Genomic DNA, 15699 nt, shown 5'->3' on the forward strand with positions numbered 1-15699 from the left:
ATAGAAATCTCATTATAACTTACATCAAAGTAGAAGAGACTGGACCATTGAGATGGCCCACTGGATAACGATGTTTGCTGCCATGCCTGATAACCTAAATTCAATTCCCTCTGTTCCACATAGTGTAAGAAGAGAACCAACTCCCCAAAGTTGTTATTTGACCCTGCACACACACATATTCTGGCATACAGGTACCTGCATACAATTGCTCCTGTGTATAAGCATGCACACACGTGTGTGTGCTCATGCATGTGAACACAAATACAATGCAAAAAAAGGTAAAAACAAAAAAAGAAATTAAAGAAAATAATATATATGCTAATTGTCTATAGTCATACCAACCTGACAACTACTTTTATTGTTTGCATATTACCAGTATACAATTGTCCCAATTGCATATTACCTCAAAGACATAGAGGTATAGTTAAACTACCTCAGCCTGAGAAGAGGCATATATGAAAATCTGCTATAAGCCGTAAATGGTAAAAGGCTGAGTTCATTCAACCCAACTCTTTCATATCAATAACAGTTCTTCAGTGAATAGGTACAATAGGATATAAATATACATCCATACACACACACACACACACACACACACACATGCATAGCAATGAATTGGCTCTTAGGCTGAAAGACCAAGAAGCAGAGCCTGAGTCTGAGGACTCAGTCTGGAGGCTGAGAACCAACTGAGCTGATTAGGTAAATTCCAGTACAAAAGAAGAGATAAGATGTTCCCGCTCAAGCAGCCAGGCAGGACAGGGAGGAGGATGGGAGTGAATTCATCTTTCCTTTTCATTTTGTTCTCTCTGAGCCCTCAACAGATTAGATGGCCTCCCACATGCAAAAGACCCATCTATGGTACTCATTCCACTGATGCAAATGCTAATCTCATCCATAAACAGAATACACACAAATATTGTTTAATCTAAGTACCTTGTGGCCCAATTAAATTGACACAAAGTTAATCATTCCTGAGATCCATGCTAGCTCTCCCTAATCAAGGCAAGAGAAGAAAGTATAAGCAAGCAGTTTGGAGAAAAAGACTTAAGTCTCTATGCTTAAAAAGGATGGTTATCCATGTTAAAATACTAAAGAATTTGCAACCATATTAGCACTAAAAGTGAGTTTAGTTAAATACCAGTCTATTAAGTTAACATAAAAGACAAGTCACTAGGCTAAGAGTATAGCACTTAATGCATGGGGTCAAGGGTTCCCAACATCACTACACACACACACACACACACACACACACACACACACACACACACACACACAGGGAGTGGGAGGAGGAAGAGGGAGAAGGAGAGGAAGTCAAAGACAGAGACACAGAGACAGACTTGGTGTTTTTAAACGTTAGCTACAAATAAAAAATTGAAAAGAAACACTACATTTTTATTTATATTAGCATCAGAAATATGAAATGCAACACTGAGAACTACAAAATATTGCTCAGAAATTTTAAGAATACCTCATACAGAAACATATTCAATCTTCCATGATCAAAGATTACTTGTTGTTAAGATGCCATTTCTTTCCAATTTGATCTATAGGTTCAAGATATTCCAATTTAAAACACAAACAAACAAACAGCAGGATACTTTCCAGATGTGACAAGCTGAATTGAAAATGTAGAAAAAATTTAAAATAGACAAAACCATTAAGGGAAATAGACAAAGGCTGTGTGTGTGTGTGTGTGTGTGTGTGTGTGTATGTGTGTATGTGTTTACTCTGTGGGGTGTGGGGTGTGTAGTGTGTGGATTTGTTTAAAATGTTTTTTCTAGAAAGTAGTTTCTAGTACTAGTTTTAGAGGGCACAATATATTTATAAAAATAATATATTAAGGTAAACCTTAAACTAAATACCTTTTAGATTTGAAATATTTTTAAAGTAAAATAGAAGTTTACATGAACGTGTTCCTTTGTGACTTGTTCTAAGTGACTTGTTCCTTTGGAAACCAAGTGAGGATGAAAAGGGGTGGAGACAAATTCTAGTAATATAAATGATGGACAGAAAATATTTCATTTGTTGTAAGAAAATTAATAGAGTGGTCAGTAGAAAACTTACTGATCAATACAAGGAAAATACCCTGTTTTATAATGTATTTTACAAATATTTGATAGTTATAATTGTGATTTAATAGCATAAAGAATAACTAACTGAACACCTATTAATAGACTCCGAGAGATGCCTTGAGCTAAGAATCTGCCGTTATAATCTGCAGTCCTGGGTCTGTTAATAACCAGGAGGATAAGTTTGAACTAGTGACTCATAGCTTTTTATTCTAGCACTGACATTTTGAAAATACGATTACGGAATGGCTGTGTTTTTTTTCTCCTTTTCTTCTTTTCCTATGCACATAGGTGTATGTGTGTGCACATACTCACATTTGTGAGCGCGTTTGTGTGCACACATGCACATACCCCGTGGCATCTGAAGGCCTGAGGCTGAGGCAGGGAATCTTCCACAATCGTGCTCCGCTCTGTTCTTTTTGAAGCAGAGTCTCTCGACGGAATCATGCCTTTCAAGGCTAGAATGACCAGCAAGCCTCTGCACCCAAGCACTGCCCCATGCTGGTTTGGGGAACCCAAACTCCAGTGCTCTCCCTTACAGCGCAAGTGCTTTAATTGCTGAGCCCTCTCATCAGCCCTGTTTGAAAATATCTCTCACATGCCCACTGACACTCTCAAGACAGAAGTGGGCAGATCTTTGTGAATTCCAGGCCAGCCTGGTCTACAGAATTAGTTCCCAGGACAGCCAGGGCTATTACACAGAGAAACCCAGAGTCTGTTTATTGCCATGTTAGTATTACTACAGCTTGAGTTTTAATAGATCCCATGTCTTCATGTCTATAAAATCCAGTACCATAAAGTCATTGTGTCTGTGCCCATAGAACTGGTATCCTAAAATGCTCTTCTTTTCGCAAGCGGGGTCCATGGGAAAGGATTCAACAGTCTCTACCATTGGCTATGGAGTTTTCTGCTGTTGGTCTTTTGGTTTGGTTTTGTTTTAATCTGTCTCCAAAACATAATCTTTCTTATCTCATATACACGGAGCACCTACATTATTTATCTCTCCCCATTTCCAGAGAACTTTAAGGTAGTGGAAGATGAATAAGTAAACTGAAAAATGGTCTTTGGTTTTAAGAGAAATAACTAGTTCGAACCCCAGTTACCCTTTCTCAATTAACCGCAATGGCTCCTTTCCTTACTTCTACAAGCCTCATCCTGTACCTAATGGAAGGCCCACATAGTTTATCGTGACTGTAATATACATTACTAATATATTACTAGTTTGCAGTCTTTGTAAACATCTGTGTCTTGTAGGGGCTGTGTGTTACCTCATTCACCCAAGACCAGGCTCAGGTCTGCTCTGCACAGCAGACTCCAAGAGTCGAGACTTTGGGGGATTCTTTGTCTGATATTCTAGAACACACCATTGGTGTAAATGACTTTGGTAATCTTTACCGCTCAGTTCACACGAACCATTCTAAGGCGTGTGCTTCATTGTAAGGTGTTGTTGGGGGTAATTTCAATAAAATACAACATTACCTTCAGTATACCTTTAAAAAAGCAAAAACAAACAATCAAGCTAACAAACCCACATAATCCTCTAGACTGTCTTGTCTATATGCTGACCCAGAATCTTCTCCCAGGCCTGCAAATCCTTCTAAACCCACAGATTCATACTTTTGACATAATATACCCCCCCCCCTCAGTTTTTCTGTTATTGTTGTTTTTCGTGTGCTTGTCTGTTGCTGGTGGTGGTGGTGATTTTTTTGTTTTTGTTTTTTGACAGCTTATCACATATCCCAGACTGGCCTCCAGTTGGCTGTGTAGTTGAATTTGAACTGCAGCCCCCACCTCCAAATGCTGCTGATTCCCAGCATGCACCACCCTGTTCCCCTTTCTCTGCCTTAAGTACAACTAAACTTAATTGACCGCCTGAGCTGCCTGCTTGGCCTGTGTATCTTAAAGACTGCCTTGTTCTAATTCGCTTTATCAGAGCCTCAGTGTCAAAACGCAACTCTGTTATCCTGAGTATCACCCCATCTGTCCTTTTAATAGCTCTTTCTCTCCTTGATCTTTCCAAACAGAATGTTAACTCACATTGTAGCCTCTGATTTTTTCCCCCAAAGGGCCCTTAATCTTCGCATTTTGCATATATTTAATGCAATGGTAACTACAGACTGTATGTGAATGCCTTCGTGCTCTTAAGAAGGGTGTGAGTTTTGTCCACCAAACACCTTTTCTCAATCTTTCCTTTTGTGGCACTCAAACCAGAAGTAAATAAGTCAGTTATCAGATCCGAGCTCTCTCACACACACTCCTTTGCTTTCTGGGATTCACTGAGAAGGAACAGTCGATGTGTGTGGGGGTGTCGCTGGGGTCTGCACAGATTGTTACGATACAATAGATTTTCAAAGGGACCCTGAAAATGTTTTAATACATTTTGAATTCATTAAACGGCTTCACTTAAAAAGATTACAGAGTTTGGTATCCATGAGTGCTGGTTTCACTTAGGTTCAAAACAACCAGTAGCCTGGCTGTCCTTTATTTGACACTTTGAAATATTTGTCTTAAAACGAACTCATGCACTGAGCCACAAGAAGCAAAAGGTCATGAAAAAAACAAAACAAAACAAAAGCAGCAGGAACGTGGAATTGGGAAAGAGTGAGAGATTTTTCAGTCCAACTTTAAAATGTTATGGTCTAACGCTATAAAAGCAACAAATTATAAATCTATGTTGTGCTAACCCTTTAATCACCATTGGGCTTGATGTGATTCGACAATAAAGTCACAACCTATCTGAATGAGGAACGTGGCTGCTCCTCGGTATGGTTGAAAGGGTTAATGTAGAGGCGAGGTGAGAAGAATCCAGACCGACCATGGCTGGCTGACTGGATCGGTGTGAGGGGAGGCACCAGGAGCCAGGAGAGCCAAGAGAGCGCCTAGGAACTGAGCTACCTACTACCAAAATGGCTGACTTAAAGGAAGGAGTGCTAGGCCAGCCCCGGGGTGGGAGAGCTTTGGGGCAAGGCCGGGCAAGAAGGGCTGGGAGGAGCCTCAGACCCTGAGTGAGACCTGCCGCTTACGCTTTTCAAAGAAAAGGAAAAGAAAATGAACAAGTAAGTTCTACATTCGTGTGAAAGAACCTACAGTGGTGCTAAGTGATCACAAATGAATGGATGAAAACATTTTACTCTTGACACCCACTTTTCCTAGCCAAGACTGACTTTCCTACAGGCGTCTTGGAGTTTCAACACTTGGTGAGTCTGTTAAGGGTTCAAAAGCTCCGTCTCAGGGCACGACGCTTTAACAAGTTACAGCCTTCAAATCGGGAGGAACTAAAAGGTCTTAAGTTCGCTGTCTTAGAGCCTGGGTTTTTCAAACCTCCTTCTTCCCCCAGGACACGGACAGTGGTTCTTCTGAAACTCTTTCTACAAGATTGCCTTCATTGTTTTTCCCTTGGGATTCCACTAACCAGAGAAGATTAAACTCCTACCACACATGAACAAGGCCCTCAGTCCATTAGTTCCGAGATCCCAGACCAGAGTTCTGCTTTAGACCCACTGAAATCCTTGAACAGTCATGTTCTATCCTCCATGCACAGAAAATTCTCACACTACACCTGTTTTCACAAATACCATTCATTTCTTCGCCTCTTCATCTCCACGCCTTCGTTCTCTCAATCTATAGCCTGCATTTCACGTCTGCTCTTCTAGTCGCTTGTGCTCACGTTAGCAGCGATCTGGAAGGGATCTCAGGTATGTATGCACACGTACCACCCTCTAATTCAAAGTTTAGCTCATGCCAGAGTAACACGCTCAGAACATGGGACATTTTTTAATGAGAGCCGATGCAACTTCTTCAACAAGGCCGGTAGTCAGGAATGGGATTAGGATCACAATAGGACAGTAAACTGATCTCAAGACTTTAGAGATAATTTATGCTATTTAAATATTTATCGCTGTATAGGACCTTGAATTGTTCAACCGTATGCACAACTGTTTGAGGCAGTTTTAGCTATTTCAATGGGCTGCATTCATGCACATACCGAAATTGCGCAAACATTTTAAAAAAGTTTTTAGGGATTAAATGGCATTAAGTTGTGGTGCTTTTAAAGTTTACATTTGGGAGACAAATTGTGTGGCCATGACATGGAAGAATTTCTCAGGTTTGTTTCCAATATGTAGCAAAGATAGAAAAGGAAGACATGGCAGATACGTGCTATTTGCATGCATTTAACTTTTTTCATTTCACACAGCTTTCAAATTTAACAATTAAAAATTTAGAGATAGAGAGATGGTTCAGGTATTAGAAAGCCTTGTTACTCTTGAAGAGGACCCCAAGTTCGGTTCCCAGCAACCAAATGTTGGTTCTTAAATATCTAGAACTCCAGTTCCAGAGGGTCTGACATCCTCTCTGGACCTCAGTCTGCAACAGATACATACACATTATACTTACCTACATCCAACCAAAATATTCACGCATACAAAAAAGTAATTAAGTAATAATAATAAAGAGTTTTGTTCTTGGAACTACAGGCAAATCGTGGATCCTAGAAATTTTCAGTTAGATGTATTCTCCATTAAGAACCATCCAACGTATTTTGGGCAGTTTTGGTTTCTCCCTGGACTCTCACTCTTCACTGTGGTGATATTCTATCTTCAAGCCCTGTTAACTTCCCATGCAGAAGAGTTTGGAGATGTCCTGGGTACTCTCACGGTCCACAAAGAAAATGGCACATCCGTGTTTTACTAAAAACACTGTTTTTCTCGTGACTATGTTGACCTCACCTTTCACTTTCACCTTAATCACTTTTCTATTTTTACATCACAGCCTTTTTAAAATAACTGTATTGGGGCAAAATGAGGAAAATAATCTAAGATATTATAAGCTGGATGTCAAAGAGCTGGGATAAGGCAGAAGGAAGGGTTTGGAGAAGTTTATCACTAACAAGCCATAGATTAAAAAAACTTTAGTCGAGTGTGTGTTGAAACTAACTGGAATACCAAACGGTGGTGTAGCTCCTGCTCTAAACTGCTGACAGGACTAACCAGTCCAGAAGCAATGGCGACTTCCCTTCGTAGACGGTCCTCCTGTCCCAAAATGTTCTCCTGAAGAGGCTACCCATCAACAGGGAAATGTAGGTTCGCTACAAATAAGTTGCTCTTTCCTGCTCAAGTGTTCATTTTTAGGTATTGCTAGCGGCTCTAGGAACTGGTCCCAGGACTCTTTCTTTCTTTTCCTGGATATCATCTCTAATGTTCCAACATACGCCTTCTGTTCTCAGGAGTTGGGTTTAACATCGTGAAAACTATGTGTTAACTCTTTTACTTTCCCGTGTGCACTCGAGTAGATTATAAACTCCTTGAAGACGGAAATGGTAATGAGTAAATATAAGCATTCAGTTGGCTGAGCTCTCAGATAGCTAATCAAATGTTATAATGGGTAGTCCTTTCGGGTAGTTTGGATGAGCTTAACATTTGAATTTAGAGTTAATAAAGTTCAAAAATTGGGTATGGCTCATCCAGTTAGTTAAGGCCTGGAGAAAAGCACTAACCTTCATTTGACTGAGAGGAAATCCTTCCTTTCTGACAGTCTCTAAACTGGCACATTTGGTTTTATCCAGATTTCCAACTCTAACAGAACCATCAGTTCTTGCCAATGGCAATGGGACAGAGACTCATTGTCATAGGGTTTTATTGCGATGAAGAGACACCATGACCAAGACAACTCTTAAAAAGCAAACATTTAACTGCGACTGGCTTATAGTTTCAGAGGTTCGGTTCATTATCATCAAGGTGGGAAGTATGGTAACATGCAAACAGACTTGGTGCTGGAGGAGCCTAGAGTTCTCCATCTTGATCCAAAGGCAGCCAGGAGGAGGTTATGTATCACAGTGGCCAGATTTGGACATATGTATGAGATCTCAAAGCCCTGCTTGTACATTGACACACTTTCCCTAACGAGGCCACACCTCCTAACAGTGCCACTTCCTATGGGCCAAATGTATTCAAACCACCACACCTACTATGGGCTCTCCTGGAAGCCAAGAGTTTGGATACAAACAAGATCTATCCCAGTAGCTGTCCTGGAACTCAATTTCTTGGCTCATCCTGAAGCTGCCATCTCTGAACAAGTCAACTTTTGAAATGAGTGATTTGTACACATTTCTACAAATCTTACCAGTTCTCTGTCTCTGCAGAAACCTAACACAAAGCCATGTAATTCTAAGAACCTGGCATAAAGTCTCACAAAAAGCAGATAATTCTCTTTCAAGGTACAGTAAATAAATTTGTATTTTGGAACAGCAATTTTTATAATCACTTAACATAAACTTGATTTAATTTTTTGTTTATTAAAACAGAGGGGAAACTACATACAGTTTGGGAAAGTATAATTATGCACTGATATGAGAAAAGGCAAATTTTTGCTTTCAAAAACAATGTGACTAGAAAGTTACTTATCTGAAAGGAGGAAGAAGCCATGAAGCTTGGGTAGAACTACGTGTGTTACATATTTTATTGATCCAAACTTTGAGCTTGTATACATACACTCACACACACACACACACACACACACACACACACACTTTCATCAGTCTGGGTCTTGCTTTTGGTTCACAAACAATAGAGCCTGTTCCCCCTTATGTCTCCTGACCGTCATCCTTCTCTCGTTTCAGCCTGCCCCATAGAAGCTGCAGTCTAACGTCCATAATCCATACCTCTCATGTCATCCCAAAGGCTTTAGTAGCTACCTGGTGTCCAGCCCTTCACTCTGATATTGAAGTCAGTCATGGTTTGATCGCCATCCATTTCTCAGGCTGTCTTTCATCAATGTCTCAAATGCTCTGACTTCCCTACAGTGAGGGAGTTTACACAGAACTGACTCTGAACTATTCTTACCTCCCTTATCAGAATCCCCCTCTCCCCTCCCCCTTCCCCTGCTCTCACTGAGGACAATTATCTCATGGACTAGTAAAAAAAGCACTACAGAATGAAGTTGGAGACTTTGATTTTAGAGTTTTCCTATGCCCCTGGGATTGGTGACAAGGGCGATGTTGTCAGCTGACATCCTCGAAGTTTAGTTTTCTTATCCATTTGATAGCAGACAATAGAGTTTCAGTTAAAGAAAGACATGTTCCCTTTTGGGAATGACTTTCATCATTAATACAACAAATGCTTCCCCAATGCTTCTTGTGAGAAATAAACATCTGGCTCTCATTTCTACTGTGCACGTTCCAAGGCTCTAACTCAGGTGCTCCTGCCTGACAGCAGGCAGCTCTACCTGCTGTCCCTAGAATAGCTCCTTAAATTTAGGTCTCCATATTTATGTGCCAAAAAGAAATTCTCAGACTTTGAAAAGTGCAACCTGAGATATTTGCTGGAAAAATAAAATAAAATTCCCAAGCCTGCACCACATCCCAATTCTGATTCAATAATTAGAAACCTATATTGTAATAACTTGGCCTCTGACCCACGGGCCTGATCCACCAACCACATTCTAAGATGAAAACAAGTGTTCCATTTAGGTACAAACTTTTTTTTTTCACACTTATATAGACTCCAGTTTTATTTTTTTAAGCAATATGTTTCAATCTGAGGATTAGTAATACTTGCACTGACAAACATCCAAAACAGCAAGTGAATTATGAGACACGGTGGGGGGGGGGTCACTGTAAAACAGACAGCCATTTTCAAAAATAATAGTCAGGAAGGGAAGGAGAAGATGCTAAGGGCACCAAGCGCTTTGGACAAAGTGCTAACTGACAGGTCAGCTACAAGTACAAAAGGTGTTGACTGAAACTGATGACAATGATGTCAAGAGGCCAAATGTCACACAGAACTAGTTTGTCACAGGAGTTGCTGAGCCAAGTTTAGACCAGGCACAAGCAAACCCTTCAGGTTCTCAGTTCCCTCACTCTTGACTCCTAGGAAAGCCTAAGTTGTGAACAACAGAACCAGTATCCTACAGAGTACAGTGTTGTTGTTTGTTTGTTTGTTTGTTTGTTGTTGTTAAGTAGAATAACTTTGAGGGGCTATCACTCCAGCTCAAGATTTTTGCAGATCTCCAATACACTATTCTAATCTCTGAGAAAATGTTTTTAAAGGTATCGAGACTTGGCAAACATGTTTATTCCTGACTTTGAAAGAAAGGAAAAAGTGGATTCTGAAACCAGCAGACTTGATCGTTAGTTTTGTCGGGCTTTTTTGCATATTGTACTTCAAACCTTGTGGCTTTTGTGATCAAAACCTTATGTTAGTGGAAGGACACCAAAGACAATATTACCAGGCTTTTTGTTTCCTTGTGACAGACCAGGAGATCTTATAAAACTGCTACTGATGTCTTTTGAGGGCATTTCACAAACTAGTGATAGTCTTGTGAATTCGATCTCTTTAGAGTGAGTCTCTACAGTCAACTGAGAATTAGCCACTTGGCTTTTGTCAGACCAATTAATGTGTTCTCAGGAGCTTTTTTCTTTATGGATATTCTGCAGTCATTCAACAAATATGCATTGAGCATTTTACCACTTACTGTAAAGTGGTAAGTACTGTAAGGGACTGTGCTAGGTACTGGAAATCCAACAGTGAACACAGTAGTCTCTGCTCTCAATGAACTTAGCAATGGGGGGCAGATAGGAAGACAAAATGCAGTAAAAGGAGAAAAATTAAACGTGAATGAAGGGTGAATGAAGAATGCTTTCTTCAAAGACAAGACAGAGAGCAGAAAGAGTGTGACCAGGGAGGAGCAGAGACTTGAAGGAAGGATGAAATTAGTTATATAATTATCCAAGGGAAGAGCATTTCAGGCAGAAGGGGACTCTGAGCATGTGGATCTGAAATAGAAATCCACTCGGCTAAGACATTGTCTATCATAGAAAAGCTTGACTCCCCAGATATGTTCATGACTGTGTTATTTTGTTTTGCACTACTGGAACAAAATGCCCGAGGCTGTATTACTTCATAAAGAACTTTCTTTAGCTTACAGTTCTGGAAGGTCAGAGTCCCACAGATGACCATAACTTACAGAGTAATGTGTGTCATCACATAATAAGAACCAGAGAACACACGTGTGTGTATGGCCGTTGTTGATTATTCTCTCTTCTTATAAAGCCACCAGCATTCAATCAGGGGGCCCCATTCTGGTGAACTTACCTATTGCTAATCATCACCCAAAGGTTCCATTTTATTGGTTAGTTTGATATAGGACCTCACCACATGGCCCCTTGTAGCCTGAAACTTGCTGTGTTGCTGGCTGGCCTTGAACTCACAGACATCTTCCTGTCTCTGCCTCCCAAAAGCAGGCTGAAGTTGAAGATATGACTAACACACCCAGGCCCATTCATCTTTTAAACCCCTCATTATGGAGATCACATTGCAGCACATGTAATGTAAGAAACACATTCAAATCATACCTGGACTTCAGTAAGGTGGTACTTCCTGAAACATATAAATGTGTGCATGGCAAAAAAAACAAAAAAAAAACAACAACTTGGATACAGAATTTTATCAACCCTCAAAATAAGAGATGACCCCAGATTATCCAGATGGGCCTAATCTATTCACACGAGCCCTGAAAAACAGGAAGAATTCTCCTACTGCAGCAAGAATTATTTAACAGAAAAGGAAATCCTGAGATTGTAAGTGTGAGGCGGATACCACACGCTGCTGCTAAACCTAGGGACCCACCAGTAAACCTGTGGAGAGCTGTCTAGGATGTAAGGACAGATTCTACACAACGGTCAGCAACGAAACAGAGACCTTGCTTGTACCAATTGAAGGCTCTGAATATTGCGGACAAGCAGAGAAAATGCCTAAGCCAGTTCCAACTTCCAGCCCAGAACTTCCAGACAATGGATGTATGCTGTTGTGAGTTGCACAGCGAGGGTAATCTGTGATCATTTGTTTTGACAGCCACAGCAAAGCCATATAGACTATGTCATCACACCGAAATGTGGGCGGAGCCTGTTAAGAGATCAGGAAAGAGAGTAGAGGGTAGGGGGGGGAGGAGGCAAGGACAAGTAAGGAGGATGATACCTGGGGCTTTGTGAACCACTATTGTCATGTTTTATATAAAGATAGATAGATAGATAGATAGATAGATAGATAGATAGATAGATAGATAGATAGATAGAGACTGTTTGGTGGATGTGCAACCAGGTGTGGGGGAAGGAGGTGCCTCTGGGAGCCCATGCTGACGCATCCCTTCCCCCTGAGGGACCAGCCACATGATGGTATAGTATAAAATAGTTTATTGAGGGCATGGGGAGGGGAGTTGAGGAGGTAGTAGAGACAGAGAAAGGCAGAGAGAGAAAGAGAGTAGACGAATAGAGGCTGGCTATGAGCATGTGGAGAGAGAGAGGAGCAAGGGGAATGGGGAGCAAGAATCAGAGAGCAGGAAAGTAAGAGAGAGCGAGGAGGGGGCAAGCAGCCCCTTTTATAGTGTGAGTCATGCACACCTGGCTATTGCCAGGTAACTGTAGGGTGGACTAAATGTTGGCTTAGACTAAATGCCAACAACTATAAAGCCTTTGTCTTTATTGGAGAGATATCTGGAGCCAATAGGTGTAGGGAACAGAAGTATGGGATTCTTACACTTACACTTTGAGTGACCATTAGAATGATCCATCTAGACAGATGCCTCGATTGTTTATGCAACAAGAAGTCTTAGTGGAGACTGAGTTAAGTTGAAGCATATTTAGTGGGTCCACACTTGGAAACAAATTGATGAGCTAAGAGATGCCATGGTAGAGGGGCTTGTGGGGTGTTACAGAAAGAGAGGAGTCACTGTTCAGTGGACGTGAGGGGACAGAGACAGACACGGGTTCATCTTGGGGCTTGTTGTGTAGGAAATGCCTGTCAGACATCCGCAAGGAGAATATTCATCAAGCTGTTTCATACACAGTCTGGATTTCTGAGGATTATCTGGAGCTGGAGCTGTTGATGGTGGACTTCTTTAAAAGTCATGAGGTGAGCAGTTCAGAGAAAATTGGCTGCTCCCAGCTGACTCTTTCGTGAAAATCTTTTATAGAGTGTATTGAGTTATTGCTGACTTGTGACTACAAGTGTGTGTGTGTGTGTGTGTGTGTGTGTGTGTGTAAAGGGGAGAGATGGTCTCACTGTGTAGCCCTAAGGCTGGCCTCAATTACAGCTCTGCTGCCTTCTGAGTGCTGAACTTACTGACGCATGCTGCTGTGCGTAGCTTCAACAAAACAGAGTATTACTGTTTTCATATTCATCGTCTGTTCATGTGGGTATTTGTGTGTTTCAGTGTGTGCACACAGACCATACTCATAAGTGAAAGTTAGAGGTTGGTTCTTTCCTCTACCATGTGGGTTCTGGGGACAGAATCCAGGTCCTGGTCAAGAGATTTGGCAGCATGCATAAATTACCATCTCATTGGCCCAAAGCAAAATATATTTTAAATTATTTATATATAATATGTTTATATATATTTAAATTATTTATATATTTATTGAATTACTTTTTAAAATAGTACAATTAAATAAGTCTTAATGTGACAAAAAAGGAAAATAGTCATCACTTTTTTGTTTTTATGAGTCTTACAATTAAGATTGCACAGTTGAAGAAGCACATATACAGCGACATTAAAGACGTAGTAAACTGCATTCCCCCAACTGCTGCCAGTCTGGGATCTTCTACCATCTCTGGATCGGGCACTTTCTGTGTAAAATTTACGTTGAACGCCTGAGGAGAGACAGTACTCCTCGTGTTACTTCTTCCGTGCCATTCGAATTCAGTTTTCACAGGTGTGCAATTAAAAACAGACTGTGTAAGACGAAGCTGCGCTCTCGGGCTTTCCCTCTCCTCCAGTGTCAGCTAGCTCACTACCTCCACTGATGTTCTGCTGGAATAAAGCCGGGGTGGGGGGATAGGATGTGTGGGCACTTTAGGGTAGCATCTGACCAGAGATCTCTGTTATAAATTCTTTTCCCATTGCCCTTAGAAATAAAGCACACAAACACACAAAACACACACACACACACACACACACACACACACACACAAAACCTTGAGTAGAAAGGCTCCTTTGATCTCAGAGAAAACCCTGTCTTGATGCCACCACCTCCTAAAGCACTCCTATAAGCAAGCATGCCATTAGAAAATATCTTTGCTAACCACATCACAAACAATTATTAACGTGCTAACTTTAGTCCATGCTTTAAGCTCCTGCTGACTTGGGGGGGTGGGGGATGGAACATGCTCATTATGGGAACATCTCATTGGCTCATCTGCTGACAAGGCACCTCTGTAAAGCCTACCCATAATCATTCTAATTAGGCCGGCAAGTGTCAGGACTTGCTGTGTGAATTTCATTAATTCTAGACATCTCTGTGGTGCAGCTGATATTGCCTGCATTAAAGGACTGACTCTACCTGGGAAGCAATTTCCTCACATTTATGGCCTCTCCTGGCTACCTGCTGGTGCTGAGGAAGGCTTACAAAGATGCTCTCACAAGTCTTCAAAACTTCCTTTCAGTTGGAAGCTTAATCCCATCCAGACACACCTTCACTACCATTATGAGCCTTTACATCTTTATATGGCCCTTAATGAATAATTCAGCCTATAAAATGTGAAGTAGAGTCTTCACATGCATTTATTTCTTTGTGCTGCTTTAGCAGAACATCAGAGACTAACTTATAAAAAAAATTGAAATGTATTTATCTCAGTCCTGAAGACAGAAATGATCAAGATGAAGACATCGGCAGGAGGAGTTGTCTGGTGAGGGCTCCTCTCTGCATCCAATATGTCACCTAGAAAAGCAGCTCCCTCCCTCTGGAAGAGAAAAGGTTAAAGGAGTCAAAAATCCATTAAGTCATTTATCTACTGTGATCTGAAGTTGAAGGGGTAAGGGTCTCTCTTATGGTAAAGACTCTGCAAGGCTGATTGGCTGATTAGAACTTCTTGATTGTAGAAAGCAGACCATGAGCCAAACTATCTCGGACTATCTGCAGCCCCCTTAATAGTTTTTCACATCTTATTTTTGCCTCTGACCTAACATCCTTTCAGCTACCAGGTAAAACTTTTTAGAATGTATCAAATGAACAGGTGACTAGCATCCACCAACCCAAAAGCTAAGAAAGCCATCAAATAGCATCTGAGACTTAGAGCTGAGATTTCTCACTTTGCTGAAACTCACCTACTAATGTCTCTACAAATGTATCTGAGAAAATGTGTTTACTTATGACTTTCTGTTCTTTAACTATCAAAACTTCTTGAAGCTGTTTCTACGTGGAAACGTACTGTTTGAGACAACCTTGTCTTCGTTACTGTCCTGTGTTTCAGTAAATATTAAAAAATGAACCACCATCCCTCACTATCTCCAGCATTGTAGAACCATATGGCATCTGCGGGTGTTTTTATCTCAGAGGTGGCTGTGACTCTCTGACTCTCTGCTGTGAACTCTGCTCACATTCCTGAAACTGCTCCCTGTGGTTATTGTCTCAATTCCCACTAGGCTGACAAAATCAAAACTCCACAAACTTGTAATTAGACAATCAGTAAATTCTCACTCCACAAAATGTCCACACAATAAACTCAGAGCCAACTGATGTGATACAATCTTCCCACCTAGACAAAACAAATCATCATAAAATAATCCATCCCTTATAAAAGATATTCATAGCTACCTGTGGCTCTTTAAAGCCACACGGAGATTGATCCTCTTCTTCCTC

The sequence above is a fragment of the Micromys minutus genome, assembly GCF_963924665.1.
Source record: "Micromys minutus genome assembly, chromosome: 7".
Lineage (NCBI taxonomy): Eukaryota > Metazoa > Chordata > Mammalia > Rodentia > Muridae > Micromys > Micromys minutus.